Source organism: Pleurodeles waltl, chromosome 2_2, assembly GCF_031143425.1.
Source record: "Pleurodeles waltl isolate 20211129_DDA chromosome 2_2, aPleWal1.hap1.20221129, whole genome shotgun sequence".
In the NCBI taxonomy this organism is placed as follows: Eukaryota; Metazoa; Chordata; class Amphibia; order Caudata; family Salamandridae; genus Pleurodeles; species Pleurodeles waltl.
Window position 1 is genome coordinate 217,296,952 of NC_090439.1, and position 22,204 is coordinate 217,319,155.

The 22,204-nt window shown below is 43.1% G+C and overlaps 1 protein-coding gene and 1 non-coding gene across 21 annotated transcripts in view; one reads left to right on the plus strand and one right to left on the minus strand.

Annotated features, from left to right (window-relative positions):
* The window catches only part of CTNND2 (catenin delta 2), a 3,139,673-nt gene that overhangs the window by 630,269 nt on the left and 2,487,200 nt on the right, over positions 1–22,204 (plus strand). The gene's annotated exons all lie outside the window — the stretch shown is intronic.
* On the minus strand, positions 231–304 carry LOC138283110 (small nucleolar RNA SNORD36). The gene has a single exon (XR_011201074.1). It is a non-coding gene; the product is annotated as a small nucleolar RNA SNORD36 (small nucleolar RNA).

The window sequence follows — 22,204 nt, forward strand, 5'->3', positions numbered from 1 at the left end:
GATATAGATATCGATATAGATATACATATTTATTTAGAGTCATAAATGGGTGCAGCAATAAATGATACTACGACGATGGAGCATATCATTCTCCACGTATATGAGTGCTGTGAAAAGGAGATATAATTGCACTGCGGACTTTGCCACCTGACATGCACCTCCCCCCACAGCCATCAAAGATGGAATGCATCATGAAGATATCTTTGTGTGAATACCATCCACGGGGACATTTGGTTCAGTGGAAGGCTCTTTTTTTGCACTTCATAATATGAATCAGCTTAAAAAAATATAATCAACAGGACCACTTTGTGGTGCTGCCTCTTCCTATTGTCCATTTGATGCATGTTCAAGGAAGTCTGAAATATACATGTACTTAAAGCAATGGCTGACATTTATGTTTAACACTTATCGCCTGGATTCTCTAGATTCATCACATGTGTATTCAGTCCAAGAATGGGTAGCACTTTTGGGTCTTCGCCCCTTGCCCTTAAATTGGACACTCCTACTACAAGATTCTTCACATGTGCTACACATCCCTCTCCAGCATAAGTGTAGGCCAGCTTTTAGACCTATCACAGTGCAGACACAGGCTACTTCAGTGAAACACACATCTTCATTTGTAACTGCAATGACAAGTGATCTTGCACCTGTACCAGCATCCAGACTTTCATCTCTACTCACTGAGATCAGTAATGGACCTGCATTAATTGGAAACAAAAATGCAATTACCCCACTGGCTCTTGCACTGGATACACACAAACTGGCACCTGAAAGTGAACCCTGCAACTTGCACATGTTCTGCCTCTGCTCCCACTATCCCCTGCACCACACCTGCACCTACTGGAACCATCTGGCATCTGTGGCACACTTGCATCTACTGCCCTCCATAGCTCCTCTGCTCCCACATTAATTAATGCCAACACTAGGGTTGACCTAGCTCACCACAATAATATCAGCATCATTTGCGATACTTCAACACTTCTAACTAAAAGGGACTGGTATGAGAGATAAACTCAAACTTAGAGACATGGAAATTGGGGCAAGGAAACACAGCCTCAGAGAGGAATGCACTGTTGCTGAGAAATTAAAACAAAGACATTAAGATATGGGGACAAATACAGCTATGGAGGGGGACATAGATACTGGGAAAGGCAGATGTGGTGTGTGGGAGAGGAAGGCAGAAGTAATTAGTTTACAGAAACGGGCACTGAGAATAACTAGAGAGTGCTTGTACCTGGTGGACACTGATGCACTTGGACTGTCAGTGCTTTGCACAGGGAGATGCTAACACAGGGTAACAAAGGGAAAAAGATACTTGAACACAAAGAGGGCACTCAAACTCTAAGACATTGAGGAGCAGACTTTGGGATAAGAAAGTACAGACTCAGACACAAAGAAACACATACATTGTACACAGGGGCATGGCTACTGGGGCCACTGCTGTAACCACTGGGCTAATGTCCCTACAACAAGCAAGTAAAAATCCCCCTAACCTACAAAATGTAGTAGAAGATAGTCAAACTAGGTGTGCTCTGATGCAACTGCACCCGCTACTTCAATTATGCCCCGGTTTCACCTATGCCCCAGATTGGGACAGAAACATACATACATTGGAATAGGGAAACACAGACAGGGGGACAAGGATGTTCGAACGTGCTGGTGCCGGTATTGAGCAGGAATACATGGGCACAGTGACAAGAAAACGTACACACTGGGACAGAGAGTAAGGGTTGTTTCGACAGGGAACCATAGGAATTTGGGCAGGTAGACAAAGGAACATGAGGATATAGACAGTGGTATTGGGGTATATGAACAATTGAACAAGAAGGCATAGCTACTTCTATCGGAAATCACAGCCGTTTGGACGGTAAGTGGAAGAAAGTGATTTACTAACTGGGCTGGATTGGAGTATACCACAAGTAATAAAGTTATTATCTTGCCATGTTCAGTCAAAGGTTTCAATAATTTAAACCTGAGCTCAACTCCTGGTAGCTGTGACACAGATCAGACAGTTTTAACTCAGAGAAAATGGGTAAAACATTTAGAATACCAAAACAGTTAGCAAGTCACACATCCCAATAAGAGTCCCATTCCAAGTTAGAAAATAGTGTTAAATGTATTCAACAAAATAACACCAAAATGACAGTAATTTAATAAGGAGAACTGGAGATGTAGATTTTAAATAATTCAAAGTAGTGCCAAAGAGCACAAAGCACCAATTGTAGACCCGCTAGGGCCTGTAAGGAGAGATATTCAAAAAAGTGTTTAAGTCCCAATCTGTAGAAAGACTTTATTCCACACGGGCCATGCCTGAAATTCAGTCTGACACAGTGGAACTTCAGGTCGGATACTTTTGGCAGTCAGTCCTCTTGAAGCTCTGGAGAAAAAGTTTACAAAAGTTCCCAAACTTCGTCTGGGACCCAAACAATCATAGGAGAGTACCTCCAAGGCCCCCAGTCCCTCAGTGGGTGAACTCAGAGACTCTCTGGGTGTCTGGCAGAGGACAATAGAAAGGTACAGCCACTGTTAGTCAGTTGGGATACAGAAATGTTCTCTTCAGCTGTTTTAAGCTCCTGAAGTCACCCAAGGGCATCAGTCTTATAGCCCTTGGAGATCTTTCTGTTTTTGGATTTCAAGTGGAGGGGTCCAACCTCCTTAGTGGTCACAGATACCAAGTACAGGAGGTTTGATCCACCTGATATCATTTCAAAAGTCCTGTACTGCTCTGAGGAAGGCTGATTGGGGTCCATCTTTGTAGGATTCTCCAGCCTGTGGGTGAGAGCCACCCTAAGACACACGTATTCTTTATTTGGCCAATGGTGTAAGGGGCCCAGGCCCTGACCTACCTACTTTTGCAGGTTTTCCTGTTTGCTTTACTGCAAACAGACCAAAACAGGCCCAAATGTGATGTGTCGGAGCAAATCCAAGATGGCAGAGGTATTGGTCCCACTAACCTTGGTATCTGTGGCTAGAGGCATAAGCCAGTGGTGTAACAAAAGCCCCCACAGCCCTGCGGTGTGGGGGGGCTGAGCTCCAGGAGGCCCCCTCAGCAGCTCACAGTCATGCACTGCAAACTGGCTGCCACAGTGCAGGGGTGGAGGAACCCTTGGCATAGGATCTCCTCACTGCATGTGTGGGGGAGGGGACCGCCTCCAAGTATCTTGCAGGGGTGCCCTCTCAAGTTTTGTTATGCCACTGGCATACGTGGGGAGTGTACTAAGCTAATCCCAGTGTTCTCCCACACTTAACATTAAAATCCAGTTTCAAGCAGTCACTGTACCCACAACAAGCCCAGAGAGAGCGAGCTCTGGTAGGAAAAATGTAGCGTCCTTCACCAACCACACAGGGGATACAAAAGAATTGCCTTGGCATCTTGTTCTCTCCCTTTCAAGTGCTCCCCAAGTATTATACGCAGCTCAACAGACCTATCAAACAAGATGCTATAATGTGGTGTCATAGGATGCCCATAGTCTCCATTCTGAGTATTTTGTGGAGTTCAGAGGAGTCATCCTTGCCCATTCAGATCGGCCTATTCTTTGCTCTTGGGGTTCATCGCACACCTCTTTCACCTTATTGCCATGCTGGAGGACAGACTTGGGGCTGGTGAAGGCTTATGCCTATCATCTGTATGACAGTTCAGAAAGGTCAAGGGTAACTTTCTAAAAGTTACTTTTTTAATATTAATTAAAAATCCATTTTCACCATTGAATTAGATTTGTAATAACTGTTGAAATAGTGGTTTAATTATTTGTTGTTATTGGTCTCATTCCTGACATACAGTATCAGCATTTTAATGTGTACTCTGGTTTTCTACATAGGACAGCTAGCCCCACCAGAATGAAAATAGCTTTTAGGGGCTTGTCACTGCAGGAAGATTTTAACATTAATTTTCTACCTGCCACACTTTTAAATATCACACACTCTACCTTGTGGACTACATGACCTACATAGGGGTGACTTACACATGATTAAAAGTAAAGCTTTTACCTGTCAAACTGTTTTTTTAACTTAACAGGTCACAATGCAGGTTCTACACTGCAATAGCCAGGCTACAAGGGTGGGCCTAAAGCTATGTATTACTTTGTCACACAAGCGGATGACAGAATAAGAGCTTCAGCCCACAGGTGGCATTTAACTTTTCATGCCATGGGTTTAATTCCATACCACATGCTATGGCCTTATAGAAAATGTACATAAGCTAATCAGGAAAAAGCCAAATTGAACATGTTTTAGGGGTCTAGACAGACACACTAAGCACTGGATAAAGTCTAAAATCGAGCATTATAATTCAACAAAAATGGGGGGGAGCACGGAACAGGGCATTTGTTTATAGAAAGTCACTGGAACAGGAAGATATAGATATTGAGACCGTGCTACAAGGACAATGAGATAGGGAATAACAGTGGGACAAAAGTTGCTGATTATTCGAAATGGAAACACAAAAAAAGAAAGACAAGGGCACTGGGACACCATGACAGAGATAACAGAACAGTATGGCACAGATAATGAAGCAAAGAAACATTGTTACTTAGACATAATTACATGTAGACTCAGACTTTAATACCAAGACTGGGAGAATCAAATGCTGGGACATAGAAGCACAAACACTAACACCGGAAGGCATGAAAATTGGAAGGACATGTAGAATTTTTCTATCAATCTATCACCCCATCTCTACATTTGCTTTCCTTATTCTTATTTTATCTCTCTCCCTCTTGCTCATTCTATCTCTCTCCATCTTCCGTATTTTACATCTATGCTGCAATTTTTTTCCTTCTTCCTTTCCCTTATTGTGCTTCTGCTCAGCTGTCTCCTTCTCATCCCTCTTATTTCCTCTCTCACATCTCATTTGCGCCTCTCATTTGGGCCTCTCCTTTTAGCACATTTGTCATTAAGTCTTTTTTTAGGTGTTGGTTGTGCAAGACATTTTGTTAGCTTAAACGAGCCTTATAACCCACCCATTGCTAACCACTTGTTGGCTTCATCATGACTTTTGTTTGGTGGCCCGTTTGGACGGTGTGTACTGGCTCCACTTCCTCTTTGTGTGTTTCTTCCACCCCTACAGCAAGGCCCAGTTACTACTTCTTTTCTTTATGAGTACCCTTCCACTGCTGAGGCTTTCTGGCCTGGGCTATTTTTTTTCTTCTACTTGCAGCACTCACAAAGAGTGCAAGTGTTTGCATGCCATCTCACTTCCTCCACCGCCCTACGTCATTGCCTGCCCCCTTCCCCCTACCACATTGTTGCCCCATCATCATTGCATGCCCCATCCCTCGTCCTCCTTCCACATTGTTGCTTGACTGATTCCCCCTCCTCCTTACCCCATCCTCTGTTGTTGAATTCCTTTTCCCAACGCACCCTTTGCCCATCTTTGCTTGCCTCTTCCCCAAAGCCCCTCCCACGTTGTTGCTTGCCCCTTCCCCTGCCCCTCCCCAGGAAAAAAAAGTGCTGTGATGTGCCCACTGCTGGTTGTCATGCTGCTGTTTTCCTAACTTTTAACCATGCTGCACAGCAACTACACTGCAGTACAACATGGCTAACCACACTGACAAATCCAATAGCTTACTCATAGGTGAAAGCTATTGACTTTGTCAGTTCTTTTTCCAGTATCTCAGATGGTTTTGGTAAAAAAATGTTGGTCTTAAAATGTCGAAACACAAGTTTAATTGCATTTGGGTGGAACTTTTGAGTTCAGAAAGCTACATTGTAGCTAGGGTCAGTCTGGGAGAAAAAGTAGGCCCGGCACCAAAATAAAAGCACCGTTCCGCCCCCAGTTAGCGAAGCACATAGCTAAAATGTGGTAATATCGGGGAAATCAACATTAAAAAAAAAAAACGACCCATCTGGCCTTAAAACTGGGCCACAACTGCTGACCGACCCACACTAATCATTCAGGCCAGCCCATCGGGCACTGCCTGATCGCCCAATAGGCGAGTCTGTTATTTTCTTAATTTTTGGCTACAATCCATTAATGCAACCCAAAGTGCTATTTGAGTGCCACCTATGCCACCTTGTGTAAATTGTAAGCGCTGCTCTGGAGTGAATGCTGGCAGAACTCCAGTAAAACCGTGTACTGTGCTAAGAGCCTGGCACAAGCATACTAGGAAAGTGAGCGAAAAATGAACCTTCTAATAAAGCTTGGCCTCCCTAGCGCCTGTCTGCTGAAACCCTTCAAGAGGTTCAATTGAACCTCAGTGGACGTGCACCTGTTTGTCTTCTGGGCAGACCTATCGACAGAATTTAATCGACTAATTGAAGTGGTAAGCACTCCTGGTGTCTTCTCAGGGAAGGCAGTAAAGCCCGTGTTTGTGCAGAGGCGTAGGAGTCCACGCTAACGGGACATGTTCCTCTCCATGAATAGACCGCCTAAGCTGTTTGTGCGGAAACAGGAAAGGCCGATTTCCTGTCTGGTTAGTGGCGTCGCTAGCCCTCTCTCTTCTCCTTCTGACAGCGAGACAATGAAGTAACGAGGCGATGCTAACCCTGGACAAATCGACCCTTTTATGCATAAGCCTACTGAAAAAAATCCTCTTGTACTGCAACCCCGAAATCCGTTCTCTAATCCTTTAATATCGTTCGAAGTAAAGAAACCGAGCCATCTTTGTTTATTGCGCATTAATTGTGATCACCGTGGGTGTAAATCTATCATGGCTGGTAGTTGCAACAATAAAATAGCAACAAACATCGTTCTCCTATAAGAAATGACTTGTTCCATGATAGCACTGTGTAACATGTTAAACCAGTAAAAATATGCCCATGTTTGTTTTTCCATCCCAGAAATGCTTCATTCATTGAACTTGCTTCTTTTTTATTATTAAAACAGCGCAGATACAGCTCACTAATCAAGGGGGAATCATGTCGGGCAGGGTTAAACACTGGCCTTCTAGAATAGTGTCGCTCGGGCCGCTGGTCTTTGTCGGGTTACATGCTGTAACCGATATCTGCCTACTTATCTTGTGATGTATTTTACTCGTTGCCAGGGCCTGCAATTAATTTGAATGAAACCACTAACTATAACGAGCATTGTTGAATGCCTTAGGTTTCGCCTACAGCATTAGTAATAAATTACGCGGTGTAGGAGCAGTGTGTGAGTGCTTTCTGTGCAGGGGGAGTGCAGGGTGAACGTGTCTCACTGCAGAGCGATTGACGTGTGTTCAGAGCAGAATGAGAACTGTGTAACTCTACATGGTGAGGGCTGTCACCCTGTACAAGGTAAGAGGTGTGCGACTGTAGGGTGCGCGGTATGTCAGTAGTATGAGTGCAGGGTGAGCGGTTTCAGTTCAGGATGAGAGGTGTGGGCGGGAGGTAAGTCAGTTTCGTGTGAGTGCAGAGTCAGCGCTGTGTGAGTGGTGAGTGAGTAGTATCTGATCGCCAGCACAATGTCAGGGTGACTGTGCACAGTAAATGGTGGGTGAGTGTGCAGGGTGAGTGGTGTCTGAGAGTAGGTGAACGTTATGTAAGTGTTGTGCAAAGTTACAAAATGAGGTGAACCCGTGATGTATCCTAATACGCCCGGAGACAGCTGCCTGGGCCTCGCTCCCCTCACCCGGCTCCTGGCGAGGCACGACTTTCCTGTTGTCCACAAAATGGCATGTGAGCAGCGACCGTCCTGCAGGGCCAAAAACAAACCTCTATCGCAAAGAAGTTGGTGTTATTCACTGCACACATCCTAGCTGCTGCACAAACTGATGGTGCATGGGGACGTAAGATGCACGGCCCATGGCACGGGTACCAAAAGACTACTCACGTGCCTACAATATACTGATCAACAAATTCCAGTTTTCTTACATGGACACAAGTAAGACATGAATGGCATAAGTGTAACTTAGGGGCGTGGTCCTATAAGAGGGGCTATCTCGTTTGGTATGTGCAACGACTCACACCAATCCAAGACATTGCCCATATTTATTTTGTCTCAAGTTTTTAGCAGCGATTATGACTGATTTGAAAAAACAGAGTCCCATAAGAAGAGCAGAGTATGTAAGCACATCAGTCAGCGAAATTGTTATAAATAGCGATGGGACATTTTCTAAAAATGCTATACGATCTCCAAGGCCATAAATCTGCTTCTAGGAGTATCTCAAAAGACTTTTCCAACATCTGTGAAGGATTACACTGCTTCAGAAACATGCAGTGCGCAGGTGATCACAGCATGGCGAGTGTTCAAGGAGTGGCAGACAGTCCCCGCTAATTACATGGCAGTGGATGCCTCAGCATGGTGGCCTGGGGGTTGTACTACCACAAATCCATTCTGCAAGACCCAAGACAGGTGTGACCAAAAAAAGAGCTGGTATGAAACCGATGTGATAGAATGCACACACCTCATAGAGACATACTTTCATGCAAGGCAATGTCTTGAGAGGTGGCCTTATTAAAGTCAGGCTGTGTAAGCGTGACAAAGATAATAATAATAATGAGAAGAGCTGTCATGAAAGTGACGAGGCACATGCAGCTATGCCTCCTGAACAAAGAACCTTAAAGCCTGGTTTCGTAATATTGTGAGATCCTGCATTGAGGAAGCATTGCAGTTCTGATGCACTCGATGCAAGGTCCTGCATTGAGAATGCATTGCGCAATGGTGGTTCTAAGGAACTTTTGGGCTGCGATGTGAGGTCCTGCATCAAGGATGCATTGCTCAATGGTGGTTTTGAAGAGCTTCAGTGTCCTGTGTTAGGTATGCGTTGTGCAGCAGCTGTCCTGATGCAAAGCTGAGAGGAGATGCATTCCACTGCATCAGTATTGCCCAAAAGGCAACAGCTGGACTGGCAGAGTGCCTTCAGCCCCACTTTCAGTTCATGATTGGGGTGGGACCAATTGGGGAAGAGGAAAAGGACTCACAGCAGGCACAGTCCAGGTACAAGGTTCAAGCTGGTTGGAACCTTTTCTGTCCCTGAAACTCTGATCAGGAGGCCAGCCAACTAGCACTTGGAATCACTCTGGGGATCCTGGGTTCAAGATGCAGGTACAGTCCTTCTAACTAGGAGCAGGGCAGCAGCACAGCAGTCCTTCTTCTGAGTTTTTCACAGGTCCTGATGTGCACTGAAGAGTTGGATCTGAAGTTCCAATATTTTGACCCGGTGCCCACTTTAAGTAGGAGAAACTTCTGGAGTCGTCCCCCTACTGAGGTGTCTGGAATGCCCTGCCTCCCTGAACTGGACCCAACTTGTCACAAAAGGATAGTGTGAAACCTTTTGTGAGTGAGTTGAGGCAGAGTCTTTGTGATGTGCAAGTGTGCGATGACAGCTCCTACTCCCTATGAAGTCAGAGATGGTCCATAATGACAACGCTTATACCCCTTTGTCTCATTGTCTGAGAGAAAAAGACCAACTGCCAGCTACTACTAGTCATGTGACCCAGGAAACAGGTTGCAGGCACCAAATGTTTGGGACAAGAAAATGTAAACTTTCTAAAAGCAACACACAGAGCAGTAACTTCATTCGCCAAATTTTTGTTGGAAGATAAAAAGGTTAAATGGAGAGATATCATTATACCAGTTACATGTATTCGCTAATTGAACCAGCAGTCACCTTAGGCAATAAAATTGTGCCTTTAAATTCTCAAGGGTTTTTTTTAAGGTAATTTTATGTAAACAGTACCTCAATTGACTCATATAGGGGCTTTGTTTCTTCTCCATAGTATCTGCAGGCTTAATTTGCCCAGTCGCCCATAACGCAGTTCAAGGGTATTTATCATCTTTGCACCTGCTCTTCAAACATATGGCACCCGGCCATGTGTCACTCAGAGTGTCTGCTTCCTTGTAAGTTACGATACATAATCCTCGATTTCAGGAATCATGGGATGAGTAGTCCTGATTTAAAAAATATCATAGTATGTGGGATGTTCACATATCAGCTCCAATATATGCACATTTGCCAACATGGAATTATCATACTATCAAGTCTTCCTCATGGGTCCTTTTCTTACACCTTTTTACAAAGCGATAAAATAAGTACAAAGTGCAGAAATTTCAGCCAAACATCCTACAGTTTCAGAAATCATGGCATATGTAGTCCTGATTTCAAAGGTTTCGAAGTCAGCACAACACTCACCTGTCAGATTGATTATATGCATATATGCAGATTTGGAATCACTGTACCTTCAGATTTGGAATGACTATACCATCAAGGTTTCCTCATGGGTGCGCTTGTACATCTTTTTATATCTTTTGCCGCCGTGATGTCATAAACGATGTCATAGGACTTGTCGTGAGTGATGCCATATGTGAGGTCATAAGCAGTGCATGGACGAAGTTATAGTTAGTGCTGCTAACTACAACTGCTGAATTTCTGTGTTTTTGTAGTTCAAAACGTTAATGTTGGCACTGAGAAATTCACCTTACTATAACATTACTTTAATCTTTGGCTTTTTCAGTGAATTTCTATTTTATATTTTTAACGCAAACAGATTTTTTTAATCACACCTAACTCCATCCTTACTTTAACCTTAGTTTTTTTTCAGTAATTTGTTTTGGGTTTATTTAAAGTAAATGAATTATTTTGTGAGTGTATGTGTGGTAGAATCACTTTATAATATATGTTGTGTTCAGATATTATTTTGCAAGAAGAATGTCTGTCTAAAATGTGTGTGAGTATTAAACAGATAAATATTCAATATTTATGTAGAAAATATTTGCTCAATTTATGTAACTTTGATATTGAGACATATCACTAGCAATCTTTTTTCGAAGTGTCATTGCTTTTGTGAGAGACCTGCAAGACGCTTATTGGACACTTGCAAGGTTGTGAGGTTCTAAATTTCATTGTCATCTATTATATATGGTTGTTTATCGTGTTTTCAGTTATTATTTAGTGTTAGTCTACAATAGAGCGGTGAATAAAAGATGGTTGGATATATATATATATATTTTTTTTAAGTGAGGGCTCTTGTGAGACCCTCACAGGAGCTGGATGCACAATCCCCTGCATGGACTCGGAGGGAACTGTACTGGCTGTTTAGCTCACAAGATAGTATATTTAAGGCAATTGCAGTGTTTTACTGTCATTTTGAACAAAATAGAACATTGGACATTTTGTTTAAGGTGAAAAAAAAAATATGTATTGTTCTATAGAGGACATAAAGGGTGTTTTTTTACAGTCTTATGAGATTGCAACTTTTCTTGACAATAAGAATTAGCCTTTTACTCATCACAATACTTAACTCTTACACACTTCCTATCTAAAACAAGGACCACACTATGCATTCATAGTAATGGAGTGTATAGAGAACTCATCTACTCCTTTTTACTATTTACGATCCTGTGAGAGTCCCGCAAGATCGTGAAAATTAGTTAAAAATAGTATGCATTTATTTTCTTTACAATAGTTATCCCCTAGACACTGCCTCTGTAAATCTAGGGGGACAACATGCCTTTCTGCTGCCCCCTTATATAGGGTTTTGCTTCATTTCCACAACACCTCCAATTTTCACAGTAAACAGTAATGGTGGCAGTTAGACCTGACAGCCTTGGGGTGGTCTTATCACAACTTTTTGCCTGCCTCCCTCCAGTTTTCTGATCTTGATTTTGCTCGTTTTAGGACTCTGTGCACTTTACTGCTGCTAACCAGTGCTAAAGTGCTTGTGCGTTCTGCCCTAAACATGGTAACATTGGCTCATACCCAATTGGCATATTTAATTTAACTATAAGTCCCTAGTAAAGTTCACTAGATGTGCCCAGGGCCTGTAAATTAAATGCTACTAGTGGGCCTGCAGCACTAAGGGTTTCACCCACATAAGTAGCCCCTTACCCATGTCTCAGGTCTGCCATTTCAAGGCCTGTGGGTGCAGTTTCATTGCAGTTCGACTTGACATTTAAAACTACTTGCCAAGCCTTAAATTCCCCTTTTATTACATATAAATCACCCCTATGGTAGGCCCTAGGTAACCCATAGGGCAGGGTGCTATGTAAGTAAAAGGCAGGACATGTATTTATACGTTGTACATGTCCAAGTAGTGAATAACTCCCAAAGTTGGTTTTTCCTACTGTGAAGCCTGCTCCTCTCATAGGCCAGTATTTGACATCCCCTTATATACTCTTAAGTGGTAACTTCTGATATGAGAGGAGTAGCTTTTCATGTTTGGTATGGTTGGAATGGTAGTGAGAAATCCTACTTACTGGCGAAGTTGAATTTTACAATACTATTTTAGAAATGCCACTTTTAGAAAGTAGGCCTTTTTCTGCCCTTACTGCTCTCATTGCCTTACAGTCTGTCTCCAATCAATGTATGGACTGTGCTGGTTGACAGCTCCCCTTGTGCACGCCACACAGACAGCCATAAAAACAGGACACGCAGCTGCATTGCATTCATCTGCATACTGATGAGTCTTCCTGGGTAGGAAAGGTGGAGGGGTTCTCACTTACACTTCAAAGGATAGTTGCCTGACCTCACACAAAGGACTGATCACCCCCCACAGATCTCCTGGCAGACAGGGCTCGTTTGAAAGGGGAACTTGTGCACTCTTTGACATTTCCTACACTTCAAAGGCACATTTGGCTATCTATACTGGGTCTGTGACCCCACCAAATCAGACACTTCTGGACCTACAACTGGACTCTGTCAGAGGGACTGCCTTGCTGCCCAAAGGACTCACCTGAACTGCTTTGCTAGAAGGACTGTTCTCCTGCTTGTTGCCCTGCTGCCTGCTGACCCTGACTCTGCTGGAAGGACTCTGCCTTCCCCCACAGGTGCACTCCAAGGGCTTGGTCTGAGTGTACCTCCTGTTCCAAAGTCATCAAAGACTTCATCTGAGAGGAAAAATCCACTGCATTGAAAAATGCAACACCTGCAGAAATTGACGCATCGCTTGTCTTGTGGCTGAAAAATCACTGCATTGCCTACTGGATCAATGCAGCACCAGTTTCATCATTGCAGCGTGTTTTGAATTTTCTATGCATCACCCCTCGACCTCAAAATATCCCTGCAGCACAGTGACGAGCCAAGGCTGTGCGCCGGGAAATCGATGCATCACCTTGCTGTGTGGAAAGAATAAATGCATCACCTCTGCCATGCTGACGAACTGATGCATTGATTTATTTTCAATGCATCTCCTCCTATGCGGCCCCTCTGTGTTGTTATTTTAAAGGCATCCCAGATAATGTGTATTAAAAAGATACAACCACTAATTCCTATGGCTTAAGACTTACCTAAACTTCTAAAAGTGATATCTTGACTTATGCATATTAAATTACCCTGACTAAGACTGTGGTCCCTATGTGGACAGGGTGCATACCCCTGCTAACTAGAGACCCAATATCTAACAGCGGACCTTTAATTTCTAACATTTCAACAGCCAGCCAATCAGAGTGATCACAGGACACGAGGGAGACTCTTGCTCCCGAGAGAGTGTAAAAGGCTCACTGGAAAACCAGACCTCTTCACCAATCACAAGGCTGCATTTTTGAATTAGTGTTTTTGCATATGGCTTGCACACTTCTCACGAGTCCAATTGCCAAAATATATAATATGTATTAATTTGTTACCCTTAATTTCTCAAAAACTACTGACTGTGCTTTTTGTGACTTTGTGTCACAGTCTGTGGACCAAAATCTAGCTTCCTGCCCAATTTGGTGCAGTTTCATTAATCGGCTTTTGCTGTAGCCCCCGTAAAGGAGTCTATGAAAAATGCTTGGGGATTATACGTTTTGGGACCCTCCCTTTTTTCATGGCCCTTCTTGATGGATCAACCCAAAATTTTCAGGGAAGGAGCTGAGGTGGATTAAATGTATTCTGGAAAAATTTGGGAAACGGGGCCAAAGTTGTTAGCTAAAAAATTGTATATTTATGAAAAAGCAGACCTAGCTATAACTACCTAGTGGTGACTTGCCCCTAGGATATAGATGTATATATATATATACACCACTTGTACCAGCCTTGTAAAGCAGTTTGATAGCAGAATGACAAGTAGAGAACCCCTGGAAAGGAGATGTGGAACTTTTTGGTGGGCTAAATATCACCAATAAATGGACCCTTAACACAGCTCCTTTGTCGGTAAGGGACACAGTAGCATTGGCCATAGTTAAAAAAGAGTGAGTGGTGGCTTGAGAGAAGAGGGTTGAGAGTAGGAGCAGCAGCAGTGCTTAATTTGTAAATAGAAATGTGCCCAAAGCTCTTGAAACACGCAACTGCTGCTATTAAATGTTGAGTCCAGAATACTGAGGCAGCGTAAACCTGAAGCCATCTCATGCCTCTTTAATCTATTTACAGCCACTCTCTCCTCCTTTAAGCTCTCTCTTGCAGCTTTCTCCCTTTGTGACACTTTTTTATCTGTTCCTCCCTCTTTCCCATATGTGTCTTGTGCTTGAGGCAGAAGAATAAGCGCCGGTCCTCAAAAATAAGTTCTGGTGCCTCGCACTGGAAACCACCGGCTCGAATTAGGCCCTGAGCAGCCAGCACCCATTTGAGAACAGGCGCACGGCACTCATATGACACTGGTCATTCAGCGCAGCAATTCCAAGCCGCTCATCGTTATGTTTAACATCACAACTGGTCTTCTGTTGTTACAAACGTGTTAACCTCAATCGGTTCTAACAAACTGTCAATTGCCTAAACTTAATAATGCCTATCACCATTTGCTCCACCCCGTCAGCAGATCTAGTGGGCACCACTCCAACTTGGACCTACACTTCTTGCCCTTTGAAACCCTCTATACTCTCACAATACCTCGTCAGGGGTAGGAAGCGCTATATAAATACTATTACAATACAATACAATACCTGTGCTGATCCTTTGAGAGTATGTGAACGGCAGCCACACTCTCATGTTCTCCGTAATGCTGTATACAAATATATGTGCGTTCAGGTGGTCAACAGATAAGACACGAATGACCTGAATGTCAGAACTAATTGTCACACTGCAATACTCTTCTGTGTTATTATATTTCTAAATTAAGATCACAAGTTGATATGCTTCTAATCATATGCTGCTGAAAACACTCGTATTCGGAAACGGTGAAATAGTTTTGGTGTGCACTCTTGTGACAGTAGACTGCTCATGTTCCAAACCATCATTCTTACCGAAATGACAGAATTTCTTCAGGGAAACCATGCCTGAGATAAACAATATCAAAAGAGGCGGAGATGAGCCATATTCATAATTCCAATCAGGAAAACAAACTGGTAATCTGTGTCACAGGATTAAACTTAAAAAACGCCAGCACATAGATCAAAAGTATGTGTCAGATTTACCCACTTAAAAAACAAGCATTGGCATAGACAACAGGTCTCGCCTTTTGGTCTTTATAAGTGTTTAGCCATGCAGCACATTATCCTGGTGAGATCAGCTAACGTTATGTACCTACTGGTACTGTGTGAATCAGAAGGCTCCATATCCAGATCCCAGCACATAGAAAGACACATAACCCATGTGTTCAACAAATGCTATCACTCAACATTTACCGCAACAACCTTGTTGTTAGACATACAAGATTGTATTCCTGGAGCTCTTTTGTCCATCACTCTGGTTTTCTGCTATGGGCAAGCAAAACGCTAGCAGACACCTCTGACACACCCTTGGAAGTACAGCGATTTACACCTCACATGGACCCCTGGCTCGTTCATGCATGACCTTCTGCTCTCAACAGAACCATGAATGTTTTCAAACATTATTGGGTGTGGTGTAAAAAACAAAGCTGCCAACTATGGGACTGGGGAGCTGAGTCTCAGCATCACCTCTCCGGGTGTCTACTAAAAACACGCTGCTGGAACTAATAAAATTAAACCTTGGCGAATTGGATGGTAAACAAAGTTAACTGAAACAAAATTACAAATGCCCATTCGCAAGGACTGAACTGCCTTCAGGTGAAGTGAACATAAAAAGCACAGGAAAATGCCCACATTTAGAAAAGTTGGGCAGAAACAAAATAAAATAAGCAATAAACGGCATAGAACCAATTCAAAGAAAAGAAACGGGCTCATCATGACGTGTGACTTTAATGATGTCATTGCACATGACGTGCCGCCACTATCTTAAATTGGGGCAATATTAATTAAAAACATAACGGTAGCGATTTTCTGGCATAAACCAACAGCAACTCAAAACACAAGCGCTCGTGTTCTGGCCAGAAACAAATTAAAGCAAGATGGAGCTCTGAACCGGAAGACAGTGCATTAAACGCTTAGGATGCAAACTAAGAGAGAGCTACCAGTGCAGTGGCCATCTTAGATAGGAAACCACTTGCTGTAGTTTTAATAGGTAAAAGAAGAATAAAGCCATGCTCTTCCAGGATGAACCAAAAAGGTATAACAAATAACTACTGTGTTATTAGATTGTATTACCACAGACAGTCCATGTGCGCTGAACAGGATTGGGACATGCCTATTGTCTGTTATGTCCGCATCTGTAGTGTGTAAACACTGTGAAAGCTGAAAGCTAAGCAAGTTAGGGTCTGAGAGGCTGTGGCGTAATATACAGAGGTGACGACTTTGGGATTCGGGAACCGGGTTTGTCTCAGCGTCAGCTCTCCCATTTCCTACATAAAATATGCAGACCAGAACAAATGCAATAAAAAATGGCAATCCAAACGAAATACAGAAGTTAAACAAAATTATAAATAAGTGGCGATCTGTATTGGCAATGAAAATTACCAATGCCAATTTGCAAATGCTGATCTGTACTGAAGCCCACATCAAATAAAACAAGTGAGCAGTGGCGAGAAGATAGAGAAGAGGGTGACCCCGTTCCGAAAGTTAATAAACACAACCATCCTAAAACAGGAGCTGAGGCAAATGAAAAAAAGTAGTGTGCTGCAAAAGACATAAATGGCCAGAAGAGAACTGTACCATGTAACAGGGCCAGTCTCCAGGGTAGAACAAAATAGTCAAAAGGTGGAAAAAATGTAACCTATTCACCAAAGAAATGACAGAAATTTCGAAAGGCAGACGCTTGAACCAATGATAAGCGATGGGTGTTGGCAAAGCCCACAGAGAAGATAACAGCATGTCTCGAAGAGACAGCACATGTGCTGCCTAGGCTTGACCTAAAAATAGAAATGTAGACCCCTGTGTTACACTAAATCGAAAAATGGTTTGATGCATCACAAACCAAAAACGTATCCACTTCAGTTGTTTCACTTACACCCAGGAAATTATGTTTTCCAAACTGTGCTATGTGTGTGTAAAGCAAGTATTTCTTTAAATGTATTTAAAGTATCGTGCAAATTGCCTTGGAGATCTCCTTTCTAAAGGAAAATGTCTGTAGAAAGGTTAGGAAAGGGAACGAATACTCCCGCTCAACACCCTTTAATGAAATAGAAGAGACAGACCATTAACTGTGTAGCAGCCTCTCAAAATGCCAATGTGCACAAGGGCATGAAGATAAGTGTATACAGCTTGTGAAGTAGGAAAGCCATGCTGGGCATGCTGTGCTTTACAGAATGGTGACTGTAAATGTGAATAGGAAGATACCATTTAGCGCCAGCAGGAAAGGCTGTTTTTATGTCATGACATTTCCAGAATGTTGAACATTTCATCAGTGCATCATACAATGGCTTAGTGCATAATACAGTTTCGAAATGGGCATTTGCGAAACGTTTTCTGCAAGCCAAAAGGCATGGTGGAAAGAAACCCATGTAACACACAGTGGTGGCTCGTGGGAGGGAAAAGGGGCGGTCCGGTGCGTAGCGAGTGGGGGGGACAAGAACAGCAACAAAAATAACGTATGTTACGCGCCGGTGATCTGCTTCACTCTGCTCCTCTTTTCTACTGCAGGCACAGGCTCCCAGCCTGCTCTCTGTTAATCCTAACTCTGCTGGCAGCATGAAAGCTGCATTAGGATTGGACAGACCGCCTAGCCAGGGTGCTGTGAGGCAGAGTGAAAGTCACTGCCTGCTGTCTCCAACCCAGAAACGAGAGAGCACTGTGCGCATGAGTGTTTTGCCGGCCTGAGACGGTTGGCCAAACATACATGCGCACTGAGGGGGAGTGCTGTCCACTTCCCCTTCATGCTCATCCCAGCCCCATTGCCCTGCCCCTTTTACTATAAAACTATAATAAACATAGTTTATGATTGTTTTATAGTAAAAGTTTTGCAACTGCTGCTGCTGGCGGGAGTGGATGGGTGACGCTCCCTCACCATAGCGGAGGAGCCACCCCTGGTAACACATTTACACAAGCCTGATAGGGTAACGGATTGTTGTGCCACACCAAGTGAGATTGTATAGTGTGTGGAAGTCGGATGTGGCTGAGGTGGTGACAACCTATTATTTTGTAGTAACGTATTTGTGCTATTAATCACTGTCCGAAGATAAACTACTTTCTTTGACTGAGCTTGGCAATGCTTTCTTGCTGAATAAAAAAATATATGAACCTGGACGTGAACTGCATATATCAGGCCTTCGCTAGTGTATACACGTACTTGTTCTTGTAATGTTCTCTGGTTTCCGCAACCGAATACAAACGCAAACCTTGATTACTTCTGGCGAGCCAGCTTGCCCAGGCATAACTGGTATTATTTTCACAAGTTTGAGTTGTTTAGTGTGTATATTTGATTGAGCGGATTTTTTATTGCACTGTTAAGTCAGCCGCTTAAAACAACGTGTCGTTTTTGGACATCCCTTCATTTGTCCAGGTCTCAGTGACAAATCTGAATTACTTGTTCACTTTTATGAGGATTTTGATAAAATACTATGCAACTATTTTCATTATTGACGCTATCCTCTGTATCCACCCACTTCACGCCCGACGCACCTCCTACCCTTACACATTTGTTCATTAGTCTCTATTTCAGGCTTTGAAACGCAATCCCAGTCATCAGTGTCATCAATGTCTGACTTGGCTTTAAACATGCGCCTTTCCGGAGCAGCTGCAACCACTCTGACCCCATGGCACGCCCATCTGCTACCGAAGGTGTTAATTGCTAAGCAGTCACCAAGGAAAATAATATGCAGTCTTACTTTTCACTTTGAATGCCGCATTTTACCTACTTTCCTGATAATTATTTTGCATATGTTAAAAGTCAAGTGTATTCCATGTTTTCCTTATGGAAACAAAAGGGGACGTTCTCTTCCTCTGTTGAACACGGTCAGTTTGTTAAACGCGAGCTTCAAGGATTTCTTGCCTTTTAGATATGAGCAGCCAACATGGTAAAACAAAAAAGTTTACAAGATGATTACGCCATAAAACAAAGACCTTCTGGGTTATTAATTTATTTTTAGACAATTTAAATGTGCCCTGTGAAGTTAATGCAAGTAATGTAATTACAGATGGGTGCGGCTGAACGAATAGCTGATCAAGAGGTGTTTTCTCTTGAAATGTTAATCATTCTTCGTATGGGATTTTGCTGGAAATTAATTTATTTGGGAGCATTTGAACTTATCATTTTTATGTAACCGTTTTCGAAGAAGGTTGATGAATTTGGAGTGTGTAAATGCTGTTTCTCTAGGATACCTAATTTACCCCTTAGTAACGCAGAATCAAGACAAAATGCTTCTTCAGATAATGTGAGATACGGATCCGAAGTTCCAGCACAAGATTCAGATTAAGAAATCACATAATCATGCTTCCAAAACCATTTCTCGAACTGAACACGTATTGTATGATTAAAATAAGGCCAAAATGTGAAAACAATGGATCAGTCAGTGTAAACATGTTGAGTTCGGAAGTAAGTGTTCCATTCCTCACTTCTCTCTTCTTCATGACCAGTCAATGAAAGTTCCTGTATGTTGTCTACAAGTGGCCCACATAGGCATCTACCATCTCCAGGAGTAGAGTATGGTTCCCTTATTCAAGGTTGCCTCTTGTCACACCAGAGTGGCTTGGTGAGAATCAATCGCCTTGTGCAGGCCTGCACATATCACATTATCCAAACCGGTAGATCGTGCCCCCTTTACCTGAGGTACAAGTTCATTCCTTGGTGCTGACATCAAAGTCTTTTTGTTTCCTTCTGGATAGCATCTCACTCTGAGTGGACCATTTGACTTTGTCCCTCTTGTCCATGTTCCAACAAGGACCTTCCCAGAAACCAGTGTTAAACTAGTAACAAACGATCAACTGGACTGCTTCAGAATAAGCGTGGTATGGTGCCCTGGTTTATGCCTAAGGTTCACCAGGAAATCTACTCACTCTGATCATTTGTTAGAAACACATAGTTGTTAATATGTGTGGTTACTGCCTTCCTTTGTTCCGACAGTCTCTCCTCTCCTAAGTTCTGCACCATATGCATTTGTGATCTGATCGTCTAACAGATATTTGCAAATGTTCAGCAGTGTTCTGTAATTTGGGAGCACTCACAAGACTTGACTTCAGTGGCTAACAGGCCACACTTGACGTCCAACTGTTTTCTTCTTGTGGGTCTGTGTTGAGGTCTTGTCCTAAATGTGGCATGCAGCAGACATCACCATGTGAAATATGCCATAGTAAACCTGAAGCATTAATCTCAAATGTCATCAGGTACAGCAAAGTAGCAATGACTTGGTGTGGGGGGGGGGGGGGTGGGCAGATAACTCTTCTGTGATCTGCCTCTTACAGACACTCCCTAATTTTCTTCAGGTTTCTCGCTTAAAGTCTAAAACTATCAATATAGCTGAAATGTCACATTTGATGTCATAATAACCATCTATGTGGGACAGAATTTGCATTATGTCATTTGAATTTCTAACAAACTAACAGATATTTTAATCTAAGTATAATCATCTGCTTTGATTTCATATGTTTCCCCATTATGTTAATTTTTACTCAAACGATAGGGAATTTCTAGAAAGAAATGTTTTAAATGTTACACGTTAATGTTGAAAATGTAGTTCCCCATTATAGCTATTGAAATGTGTTGCAAATTGCCCTTTTTGCAGGGTTATGCCCAAACTTTTCACCTTCTTCCTTCTATTTTTTCAGGCTTGTTTTTGCTGGTTTATTGTCTCTCTGCACACGTTACCACTGCTAATCAGTGCTAAAGTGCATGTGCTCCCCATATAAATTGTACTGTGGATTGGTTTACCCATGATTGACGTATTTGATTTACTAATAAGTCCCTAGTAAAGTGCACTAGAGGTGCCCAGGGCCTGTAAATCAAATGCTACTGGTGGCCCTGCAGCATTGGTTGTGCCACCCACATTAGTGGCCCTGTAAACATGGCTCAGACCTGCCACTGCAGTGTCTGTGAGTGCAGTTTTAAACTGCCAATTCGACTTGGCAAGTGTACCCACTTGCCAGGCCTAGATCTTTCCTTTAACTACATTTAAGGCACCCCTAAGGTAGGCCTTGGGTAGCCCCATGGGCAGGGTGCAGTGTATGTTTAAGGTAGGACATATACTAATGTGTTTTTATGTCCTAACAGTGACATACTGCCAAATTCGGTTTTCACTGTGCAAGGCCTATCTCTCTCATAGGTTAAGATGGGGGTTGCCTTTTAATATCCTTAAAGCGCAGATTCCCCTTGAGAGCAGATACAAATATGGAGTTTAGGGTCTCTGAGCTCACAATTTAAAAATACATCTTTTAGTGAAGTTGGTTTTTAAATTGTCTGTTTGAAAATGCCACTTTTAGAAATTAGGCATTTTCTTGCTTAAACCATTCCTTGATTCTGCCTGTTTGTGGATTGTCTGTGTGGGTCAGTTTGACAGTTGGGCTGCTTTTCACCTCTCTAGACAGTGACACAAAAGGGGGTAGGGGTGTAGCCTGCATATCCTGATGAGCCATCTGAGCTAGAGGGGAGGGAGGAGTGGTCGTTCACACCTGAAAGGACTGTGGCTGCCCTCACACAATGCAGTCTCCGTCCCCCTGGCGTGTATCTGGGGCCTGGCTTGGACAAGGAAGGATCTTGCAAACACTTGAGACTTTGCTTTGAAGTTTGCCAACTTCAAAGGCAGAACAAGGTATAAGAAGAAGACCCAAAACCCCAGACTTTTAGAATCTTTCTGGAATCAAAAGGAACCTCTGCCCGGAGAATAGCTGAGGGAGGAGTACTATCCCTTTGCTGTGTTGCTTTGCTGCACTGGCCTGCAGTTGCTGCTTCTGCCCGAAAAGAGTGCAAAGGGTGAACTTTGCTGTGTGTCCAGCTTGAGAAAGTTCTCCAAGGGCTTGGAGTAGAGCTTGCCTCCTTTTGGAAGTCTGAGGGACACCAAAAACTTCAGTTTCCTCAACCTGCAGCACTGGGAACTGTGTGCTTTGTGCTGTTCAAGAGGAGAAACCACTGTGACGCTGCCAACGAAGCCGCTGGCTGCACTGTGACCTGCCGACGCCGCATGGAGTTGCATTGCCCCGGATGCATTGCGACCC